The sequence below is a fragment of the Caloenas nicobarica genome, chromosome 15, assembly GCF_036013445.1.
Source record: "Caloenas nicobarica isolate bCalNic1 chromosome 15, bCalNic1.hap1, whole genome shotgun sequence".
NCBI lineage: Eukaryota > Metazoa > Chordata > Aves > Columbiformes > Columbidae > Caloenas > Caloenas nicobarica.
The window spans coordinates 14,397,897-14,410,064 of record NC_088259.1 but is presented as its reverse complement, the minus strand read 5'-3'; positions in this window follow the sequence as shown (position 1 = coordinate 14,410,064).

Below are 12,168 nucleotides of genomic sequence, written 5' to 3'. Positions count from 1 at the left end.
GTATATGCATGTATACTTGCCACTAAGCAAGGCTCTAGCTGCCCATCCCCAGCTAATTTATGGTGCAGAATTTTCTTGTTCCAAGAAAGACACATATTTCTTTGGAAGAAATACTTTGTGTTACACGCTCTTCTGATTTCTCTCCTTGTTGCTTATACTTGCCTGGTGATTTTTTTATTTCTTTTTTATTTCCAGTGAGGCAAAACAATACTTGCCTTGCTTTGGTGGGAAAAGGTCAGCAGACTTCCGAGAAGGGTGATATCGAAAATAAAGTTTTGTTGGTCAGGGCTTTGAGAAAACGGTGGGTTTGCTGATGGGACCAAACTTTGGCAGTTCAGGATGGCGGATCTCCTGAGAGGGACGGAAGTGGGAATCTAATGTTGCTTGACCTCTTGGAACAGAAGAGATGGGCAGAAGTAGCCAACAGAAAATGTGTCATGTGCTTGTTTCTCCACTTTAAGGGACAGGGACCTTGTACGGAAGAACCCGCTCCTCCTGCCTGGGGTGCCATCCCTCTGCCCTTTCTCCACCAGCGCCCTCCTGTCAGGAGTGCCGAATATAATAGGTCGCAAATCTGTAAAGAACGCAAGAGGTCCCGTTTGGGCAGTCTAACTTAGAACTTTGCCAAGCACACAAGTCAGAGGCAAAACTAATGAATGTCACTGTGCTGCAGACTCTCCCCTAATGATTCCCCACCTCTTCAAAATAACCTTAAATGAAGCGAGTAACGTATTTTGCAGATGGATCGTTAGCGGTGCTATCTGGCACACAGGAGTCTGATATTGTATTTCCTCGCCATTTCAGTTGGAATTACTCAAAGCTGTAGCACAGAAAGAAAAATGAAGCAATAGGCACCAACAGCTTCTCCGTACAACAGCCAGCAGTTGAACCAGAGCCATTGCTGCTATTTTGCTTCATGGTCACGTCACTGAAACAGCTCCTGCTCACTTCGGACCTGCATACTTAATACAAGCAGTGGTTCTTGCAGCGTGAAGGAGGTGCAGAGAGACTTGGGCAGGTTTTAGCATTAACTCCACATTTTCTTCTTTTCCGATTGGATAGGACAAACCCTCGCAGCATGTGGAGGTAATATTTCGGCCTTCATGGAGCTAGCTTAAATGTCAAGAAGCATGAAGACTCAGCAGCTTGGATTTCAGCATGTGGTTGCTGCCCAAAGAAACACCCCCATGCTCCTCCTGTATTTAAATATTAAGAAACTAATTTTGTTGTTGGCAGGCACAGTTCGTTGGGGTGAGTTGTGGCAGGTACCTGGTGACACTTTGAGCATTGCGAAGAAGTAAAGAGCTGTTCAGAGCTGGCAAGAGGTTTTCAAAAGAGTTCAGCTGCTGTTTAGAGATCCAAATACCTGGTTGGATTTTGGGACAGCTCCTTCCTCTGGGTGCAGGGGAGGATCCTCCACCTTGAGCAGACTGGCAAGTGCTGAGGACTTTTGAAGCTCTGAGCCGTAAGTGGAGAAATGAGCACACAGAAGACAACAGGTCCTGAGCCAAGGCAGAGGGTGGGCACACAGTAGGAATCGTTTAGTATTGCTGGCACTGGTTAGCAGGGCTTCTTTAAAGTTGCTTTTGGGTCTCACAGTGAAAACCAAAGTGTTACACAAGCAAGACAAATGTAAGGACTTCGTTCCCACTGCTGTTTCTGTCCAAATTCAGCTTGTGTTCTTTGAATCATCGAAAGTGATGTGTTAAAAACGACAGCAAATAACAAAATCTGCACCCAAGAGAAAACTGAAGCCAACCCCAAGAGTTTTGTTACTGCCAGGAAAAATGAAGCGTTTTTATCCATATATTAAAAAAGATAGAACAGTATTTTTGGAAATAATAAAAGACAAAAAAAAAGTCTCCTTTGTCCCTAAATCAAGATGGGAACATTGTCAATAGGAAGGTGCATGTTGTTCAGAAAAGTAAGGTGAGACGTTGTTGCTTGTCTAGAAACCAAAGTTGGTGTCTGGAGGCAGGAACAGGAGAAAAGAAAAACTTTTGAACTGGGAGTGGGACGACAAACTGATATGTCACAAAATGAAACCAAAGGCATTCTTGCAGGAAGGCAGAGGAGTGCAGAGAGGAGAGAGAACCCACACAATCGAAAGGCAAATAACAGGGTAGGGAGAGACATTGTCACTTGCAGATGCATTTCTGCCCAGGGGTTGCCCTGATCCCTTTAAATTGTCAAAAGCAGGTTTTTCCTTTTGAAATCCAAGCTAATGTGGGCACTCAGCACAATCTCTCCCAGGTGCTAGAACAGTATGGGGTTTGGTCTTTTCTAGCTAATTATTGTTGAGTATATTTTGTACCTACTGCACCTGCCAGGTAGAAGATCAGTGTTTAAAAGAGGAAGGGCAGATTTGTAGCATCAGGAGGAAACTTTCTGCTTCAACTGGGACTTTTTAAAGTCTTCAGTAATTTGTATTTATTTTTTAATTAGTACTAGGAAAAAAAGAACTGTAGTCACCAAGTACAACTTTTTCCAAGTATGGTTGTGAATGTGCAAACACATGTGAGGTGTGCAAACCCACATTTTTAAAAGAAGTAAAAATGAGCCTATGAAGAGCATCGTCATCAAAGATGAAAAAGACCCATTCTCTTCTGAGCTAGATGCAAGAGAGTGCAAGTCCTATATTAGAAAAGAGGGTGGAGTCTGGTTTTGGTTATGCAGGGATTGGCAATCTCATTTATGCTCCAGGCATCAGACTTTGATAATTGTAAGATATGTAAATCCTTTCTAAGTAAAAAGGAGTTAGACCCCAAAAATCATTGCAGGGTTGTCTTTATCCCTGTGCACCCTTTAAATCTGATTAGAAAACGCAGCCAGCTCAGAACAGTACTTGCCCATTTTTCCTTGTGTGTAACTGCCATGTTGAACTTATTTTCCTCCAGTGAAAATGACTCACCACAGAGCAGGAAAATGAAGAATTAACTTGTAGATGTTGCTTATTAGAGATGCCCTAATAAAAAAGAAAGGTTTTGAGAAGTATTTCAGGTAGACCTGTTTGGAAACGGAATTAAGAAACTTCCTGAGAAGAAGGAATGGTGAGAGGTTCGTGGGGTTTTTTTGGTCACTTGTTACTGTGGTCTACATTTATTGGGACCTTATTATTTTTGATGTTTGGAGCCCCCACAGATTTGATTTGACCTTCTAGTTAGGTGAAAGTCCCATCTATATCCCTGTGAGGGAAGAGCTCCTGTCAGTGGGAAAGCCCAAATTGTTCTCGCGCTGCTGTTAACAGCAAAAGAATCTCTGGAGGAGATTAATTTAGTACTGAGAAACGAAGAAAATTACAGAATATACAGATTATTTTAGACATTTTATCTGTTCTGCTGGTAATAATAAAAAATTACTATATGCAATGAGCTGTTTTAAGTATTGGGACTTCTATTTAAGAACATCCTCAGTTCTTCTATTAATAACTCCCAGCTTCCACATTTTTACCTCGTACATTTCAAACTCTTCCTAACGTCTGCTCAAGGTATTGTGAATAGGCACCATAGAAATTTGCAGATATTACCCAGATGGATGAAGTATTTCTACAATTGGAAATAAAAGAATGTCTAAGAACGGGCAAAATTCCATACTCAAAATTAATTAATGTAATTGAACTGAGCCTTAGTATTTATAACCATCAAGCCAAGCGCTTGTGGGAGATACCATATTGTATAAAGTTTAAAATTATTACTGTACTTACAGTTATACATGTGAATATAGTCCTCTGAGCACAGGTGGGATGCAAGGAGATATTTGCCTTTGTGCCAAATTAGAAAAAGTGGCATTTACATTAATGAAAGATAAGTTCTAGATACACTGATTTTGTTGAATTTAAAAATCCACTTATTCTATCCTGTGCCCTGAGATTAAAATGGAAGTTGCAATTATGGGCCTGTGTGTTAATAAATGGAAAATATACACTGAAACAGATTGTTATTTAGCCCAGAAGAGGAGCATACGCTAGACAGAGTCCTTCACTGTTTAAATTAAAGTTTTTAAATAGCAGGATTTCTGAGGTTTAATGTGACTGCCCTGCAAATACTTGTGCAGATAGAGTCATTCAGTAAGATTCCCAACTTTGGCACACTTCCAATAGATCTACATCTAGGCATAAATAGAGAACTACACACAATATTTTTTGAGCTATTTTTCAGCGGAGATTTGCTTTAGCTTGTCATTTGCTTTCCTCTTTAAATCTGTATAGTTCCAAGAATGAGCTAGACCCCTAATTCCCCATCTAAATTGACTCTGTGGCTATCTGCTCACACCCAAGAGTGGAGACCTTGGACCGCAGGGATGATATTTGCTGGATGTCACTGTGCTGCACAGGAGGTATCATAGCAACTGTCAGAAAGCCCAACAGCCAGGCTGCAGGCACCATGATTTCCGGATTACAGATGGTGCGGGTATGCAACGTGCGGTTTTAATTAGCAGCGGAGCACTGGCAGGATGTGCTTGGGCTTCCTGGGTGACTCCGGAGCGCTCCCTCGTGAGCTGGTTGCTGCTGTGGCCGCCCGGTTGGCAGAGCTCATGTTGGTGCTCTTGCGAAGCAATCTCGAGTACGTCTGATCTGCAGTCACAGCACTCGGTGCAGTGCAGACATGCACTTCGCCCGAAGCTATAGAGGGTTTTTCTTTGAAAATAATTACCAGTGAAAAAAATCTCTATAATGCAATGATCCAGCAGCAAGTGTCATTCCACAAGAGCACCGAGAAGCCACAGTGCCACTGTATGACACAAAGCACCGATAAAGTCTTTAGTGCAGTTGTACAAATGGAGCAAAATCTGGAAGTCAGGATACCTTTGTTCTTCCTAACTCAGTTAATGTTTTGTTTGACCTTGGATAATTCACTGCATGACTGCAGGTTGCTGTCTCTAAATAACAATATATACAGTAATATTTACTTCTGATATAGATTTCAAGGCGTGGTTAGGTGTTTTAAAGTTATAAATAATCTTCCATAGTATGTAATATAGCTCTTATTATTATTACGTCTCTGGTTGTGATAAACATGTGATTAGCATTACTCCCATTCAATATCATTTAGAGTTTTCATCTGTTTTACTCTGCCCATTACTTTAGATCTTTTCCTAACATTAGACATTTGATATGATTTTTAATAGCTTTAGTAAGCAAATTCTTACCCTGCTCATATATTCCTACCATTCATATAACTAGCTCTCAGAACAAGTTAAACTATTCTCCCACCCACAAGAGAACAGCAAATAATCCACACAATTCAGATTTATTTAATAATCACAAAGAGTTTAGCTTATGAATATTTCATACTGCCTCACTTTCACCAAGAATATAGTCATGCTGAAAGTCTATATCATCAGATTATCCAGCAAATAATGGAAAACATATGTTCTATCTATTTTTCTCAACAGTTTGCTGAAGCGAGAACACCTGACATGGTTAGAAAAAAGATGCAAAGGAATTGTTTCCTTTTGTTATTTGCACTCTTGAAATGTTAAGTTGTATCCCAGCTACAGTTGTGTTTTGAACTTTGGGAAAATATATCTTTTTAAAGGTTGCAAAGATCTATTTTTTAATTAATGAAAATATATTCATTTGCACTTGTGGTAAAAATGCACTTTGCATTCTTCAAAGAGCTATATGGGTAGCATTTGGAAAGGAAAACAAAAGCACCATCTTGCTTTTGCAATATTTTGCTACCTTTTGAAAATTTTTAGTTGCTGTTCATGTTGCCTAAATCACAGATGAGATAGTGGCAGTGCACTGAACGCAGTATTCTGCTAGCTGATAGATGGGAAACTGCCTGTGGTTCTCGTGGTAGCACAAGGCTGTGCATTGATGTTGCATGTGGCATGTTCAGAAGAGTCATGGTCAAAATAAATGTTCAGGTTTTCCTATAGCTATTTCAAACGTGCTAAAACAGTGTGTTTGTGTTTCTGCTAGTGCTCAGTAATCACAAGAGCATTGTTGCAGCAAATTGTGTATCCGTGTCCTTAAATCCCAGTGATATCAGTGAGATACAGCATGGAGATGGAAGTTATGCAGACAATTGGTGAACCAGGACCAAAATGAATCATTTGCTAAAATAAAACAAAACCAAGTATTTAGAGCAGGTTTTAGTTAGGGTGGGTGGCAAATTGTCAGGCTGATCTAGCTTTGTGAAAAATAGTTTACGGTCAAGTACAATAGCTGGTAAGAAACCCGTTATCGGATCTAATAGCTCCATTGTGGGTGACCTCCGATGGGACTGTGCTGCAATCTGAAGTGTTTGTGTTACAAGTGGAAAATCTGCTACTCCAGGGTGAATATTTGGGTGTGCGTGTGCTATAAAAACAATGGTAAAATGTAAATGTAACATGTACTTCGAGTTAATAATTCTGAATGCTCTGAAGATACGGGGGAGTAACTTGAAAAAAACACTCCTAAACATTAATTGTTAAAAATATAGTCTTGGATGGTAATATTAACATTCTTAAAATTAAACCATGGAAACTCTGAGCATAATGCCTCAATATATGTTTTCTAAAGATGAGTTCTTGGAAAGGGTAGCTTTGCATAATGTTTTTGGTCTAGTGAACTGCATCAATGGTTGCTTGAGAATATGGTAAGGGACTCAATATGCCAGACCACATAAAATTAAATGGCCATGCTGGAGACCCAGCCTAGCTTGATATAGCCCAGCATAAAAATCTTCTCTGCTGATTCTCTTTGACCTTTGGTTTCCTCTTTAGGTCTGGTGTCTTCTCTCTCAAGAGCTTAATAAAAGGGCTTTGCAGAAAGCGATGAGGAGCTCCCTGTGAGGGAGAAATGTCAGGACTGGCTGGTGCCAGCGCTGCCTTCCCAGCACAACCTGGAAGCCGCGGCTTGTGCAACGCCACCCTGTCCTGAGCCATCTCAAACTAATCATCAAGTTCACTGGCGGACTGATTCGCCCATGTTTCTTTGCCACTGGTAAAGCCAATTGGAATCTGCTTGTTTGCAGCTTTAGTTTTAGAGGTTTTCTCTATTTGATGAGCGCTCTCTGACCAGGAAATCTTCAGCTGGCGGTGACTAACTCACAGCAGACAGGGAAGAAGAGTATTCTAGCCAAAATGATGGGAACGAGTTATTTTATATTCATTATAGGAACCAGTAGCATTACTGTATCTAGTGATGGCACATCCTGAGATACAATCAAATATAATAACATATTGCTCATGCTTTGCGTAGCCAATGTGACTCTTGGCATCACTCAAACAATGTTCCTGGCAATAAGCAGTGCCAAGAGGTTATGGATGGTTAAATACCTTTCATGAACAGAGTAATCTTCTAGGATAATGACAATAATGAACTGATTTCAATGTAGAGCAAATCCAATAAAACTGATTAAATAGAGATTGCCAGGCTGTTCTCTGGTTTACAACTGGGCAATGCCTAAACAGTGCCAAATGTGCACTGTTTTCCCCTGTTACAAAATGACATGAAATCTGTTACTAATTTTGTTAGGAAAAAAAAGTGCTCCAAGTAAAAAATAGGGTGGTTTTCCTCAAGCTGTTCCTGCCTTATAACCCCAGGAATGTATTTTCATGAAGTGAAAAAAATATTGGTAGTTTGTGTTTAAAAACTCTCTTTTTTTGTTTATTGGTTTTTGTCTTGAGGAGGAGAAACAGTACAAACTACAGCCAATACTTTGTTTTATGAGTAAATTATGGTAAGTAGATTTGTAGCATACCAAGACGGGTTGACAGTATGTGGGATTGTTTCTTTATATAAAGAGGCATGAAGCACAGCAAGATGTGGGGCAAGAATTTCTTTTTTCTGTACATAATTACAACGTTTAGGCCAAACTACCCATCCAGGTTCTCCAGATTTGTGTGTATGTGTTCAGTGCTGTTTGATTCTGAGTTTGAATTGAATCGAAGAAGAATATTTTTTCTGCCATAATTCTCAGTCTTCTCTTGGATGCCCCTTTCCTGGTTCATAGTTGTCTCTGACTTGCATGTATTGGTGTGAATCTGATGAAGTAAATGTGTTTAACTGGAGTAATTCTATATTCACCAATTTGTTTTTATTAACGTGATATCATGCAATAAAAAACATTGCTAGGATAAACTACAGAATCAAAATCTTCAGAAACCCTTTCAAAATATTAAAAAATAAGCCCTTATTTTCTCCAAAGGGAAAACATAAATTTTTCTTTCTATCCTGGTCTCACCCATACTTTGGTTTATTACACCATTTCCTTACTACTTACTACAGAAATAGGTCGAAGGTCGTTAGGTGCAGAAGTCCCAACTTATATGCGAGCTTCGTTAAACTGGTGATTTGAATGTGAAATTCCATCTCCACTTTAATGCCATTGGCACCAGTGAAATTTAATTAAATTTTTCTTCATTGGATTTTTATTAAGGACAAGTTTTGCTCCTGAGTTTTACTGAAGGAATAGACAACATCAGAAAGGCTTCAAAGACCATGATTAACAAACAAATAAGGAGAAAAACACATCCTGAAGAGTTCAATAAAATGATCAGATAGAGAAAAACAGTCAGGAAAGCAATTAATAATAATTACAACATTATTTAATTATAATTTTTTATCATTAAATGTCATCATCTGCCTCTTATCTGTAATTAAAGCTTAATTATTCTTTTCTCTTTTACACTTATCACACACCACCCTAAGAAAATTATCGTCATTTGCTTTATCTCATAAGGATGTTACAGTGTGTTGTATTTGAATATTTAAGCAGCATCTTTTAAAGAATTGGCACTTGTTAAATACTTATTTCCTCTCTTTTGCCTCTCAGCATATACCATAGGAGTGTCGTTCTCTAAAACGCAGCTGCAGAAGTGTTGTTTAACCGAACAGTACCATAAGAAGTTAGCTGAGTACGCATGCGGTATTTTACCCAAACAAACTTACATTTTCTTGGTCTGCTTATTCTGTTCTGCAGGTAACGCAGAGATTTCTCAGCCCTTTCTCAAGCCTTTGGTGCAGAAAAGGAGGGAAATACGTTAAAGCGAAAATACTTTTGAAATTAGCGTGGCTTATCTTTTTGTTCTGAGCGGTTAAAGTGCGATGTAGCGAGATTCAAACAAGCTTTTGCTCTTTCATTGTTCCGGAAGTCTTGGTAGTGTTTATCATATGAAAAAGAAATTTCAGGAGCCTAGTGATTCCCTTGCCAAAATGACATTTCATTGTTAAAAGGAACAGCAGAAAAGCTTGCTCTAGGAAGATTTTACAATTTGTTTGATATAATAGAGGGTATTATTTTCTTTCGCTGCTGAAGCATGCAACAAGAAACATTTTCAGAGTAATAATGTCACCAAAATTCTTAGGAGATTATAGGATGCTCTTTTTTTTTTTTTTCTTTCTTTCCCTCCCCCCCCTCCTTTATTCTTCTTTAAACAGTGATTCTACATATTGAGAAAAATCTTACTAAAATAGCTAATGAAAAACTTCATATACTCTTTTTTTCTCTTAATGGAAAGGGAAGTAAACATGTTTTCTTTGATGAATCCACGGAACTGATGTGGCCAAAGCTGTGAGATCCAGTAGAAGTCCATGTACAATTTTTCATACATGTTTATTTAATTATCTTTGTGGAATCTGAACCTATACAACAAATTCTGCAGAGACAGAGCTTGGCCCAATGCTTAGTGCAGCCACCACCCAGGGTTTTTGTTTTCAGGAGGTGGCGACATGGAGATGTTACCCGGTGGTGATGGGATGGGGAAGCAGAAAAGCCAGTTTCTCTACTGGGGCAGTTTATGGGCAGGGAAGCCACAAACTGTCTTATGCCTCCAATGTGACTCTTTATAGGAACAGAAACTCTAATTAAAAACATAAAATACATGAGACTGAGCCTAACCTGCTGCTCCAGCCCCTGCGGGAGCTCTGAGCCGGGCACATACACTGAAAATCAGGTATATATTAATGCGGGGTTTGAGAATGACTGGGAAAAAAAGAAAAATAAAAGCCCGAAATAAACTTCCCTTCTTTGCCCAGACATTGCTCTAAGTATTTTATGTGGCGTGAAGTACTCAATCAAAGCTGAAATCTTTGTGCCAGGACTCGCAGATCCAAGCGGTCTGAGGAAATAACACGATTTCCTCAAGTGTGTGGAGGTGTTTGCACTCGGTGGAAGAAAACGGAGGCAATCGTCTGCTGGTGCTAAACGAGTCTGGGCAAGAGAGGAAAAAAATGGATTGTTTTGAAAATCGTTTTCTGTCTCCTTTTTATTTTTGAGATATGTTCTGGATTTATGCAGAATTTAGGGCTTATTTAAGACTTTATTTTGCATACTTGTGTCCAAGGGACGTTCTCCCAACATGAATGGCAATAAGCTTCTGGTTTTCAACTGTAAAATCAAAGTCAGTGGAACTGGGCAGGCATTTAAATTTAGACACCTGTTCAAATATTTGCAGGACAGAGTTTTAAGGTATATATGGGTTACGACCATGTAAACAAATATACTTTTTCTTCATTGCTGACATAAAGCAGTATTTCATTGCCTTATACGTTTTCTTCTGCCAACACAAGAGAGCAATGTGTAAAGCTAAGCTGTTAGTTAAGAGAGGTTAAATAACAAAGAGCAAAATATTAACCAAGTAATAACGTCACTCAGGCACTAAAGGGCCTGCCATTCTTCACTCTGGTCCTCTTAAAAGTTGCTTTGTGATGTTTCAGCAGGAAAAACAATGTTCGTTTTCAGGTTTTGTTGTTTAGCTTTCGTTTTTGAAGACCCTTATTTATACCCTTGCCTGCCATGAAAAGAGAGTTACTCTTTACAGTTTTTGCGATGTTCAGACAGGCATCAAGGGGAAAATTCAGTGCACACAACTTGAGCACACAGGAATGTAAAGTTATTATGTTACGCCAAAGTTCAAAATCCCCTTGTTTGTGGGGCTGAGAAGAAAAAAGTACAAATAGGCTTCTGGTAAAGGAAGGTGAGTGAAGATCACTGCAGCTGGAGTAAAAGATACTTTTTTTTTTTTTTTTTAATAAACTTTGTACATAGATGGGATCCTGACCTCTGAAATCCACAGCAGCCACATTTGGGAAGCAAATTTTAATGCCACGTGTATCTTAGGATTTCGCAACCTCTGTCAGTTTGAACTCTGACAAGAAGAATATCTATCCTTTTTACTATTTCTTATTAATAGCACTGTCATCTCACAAAGTTTTAGTTTAGAAACCAGGTGATAGCTTTCCTCAAAATTAAGTATGCTGCTTAGCTGGCGGGCTGCGTATATGTGCATACACGTACATAGCTCCACATGTAACTGCAGAGCCGCTTGTCAGCTGAAGAAAAATCCGGTCAGCTTCTGTACTGTTGCCTTCCAGTGATGGGAAGCAGTGAAACTGTGAAGAAAGCTGCCGGTTTGTTTGCAGCTCCGAATGTTTCTGGGCACAACATTTTCTTGGCATCTAGTTGAGAAATCTGCCGGGGAAATCAGAGCTGGTGCAGCAGCAGCGCAGGGAAGGCTGCAGTAACCATGGCGCCCAGTTTGGGGGAAGGAATGATCCCGAATAAAGAAAAACAGGATGGTAAAGCCCTCTTGAAATGCCAACCCCCCAACCTTAGGTGCAGGTAAAAGAACAAATTGCATAGAGGAGGTGAGCTCTAGGAGCTTCTAGCCTCGGCCATTACTGATTGCAATCACTTAAGTGGAGTAACGAGAGAAGATAACACAGTACAGCTCTGTTATACCCTTAATTTCTTTTCCCCTTGCGTGCTCAGGGGTTACGCAGATTAGTCTGATATCACTCGCAAGCCCCCAGAGGACAGGCAGCTGAGCGGAACGAAGCCCATCATCAGCTGGACTGACCTGCCCGGGGGCGCCCGCAGACGCCAAAGGCTCCTGGCGCGATGGCCATCGCCACCCCGCGCCCAGCACACCCCCGTCCTGCGCTGGGCTGCTCAGGCAGGCTCCGAACACAGCGCTCTGAGAAGCCAAAGCGGTGGGTGCCCGTGCCTGATCAAATGATCCTGATGTAGTTATTTCTCTAACGAAAGATCATAGAGAGCGATAAAACCGAGGCTCTGAGCTATAATGGCACAGTCGAATTACAAATCACTTCTGAGGATTCATAGTTTCGAATTAAAGACAAACAAGTAAACCTCAAAGTAAAGCTAAAGCTCTCCAGAGGCGATCACGCTGTGCTCAGTAACAAAGGTGCCCGTCTGTACCCAGTAAATGCTG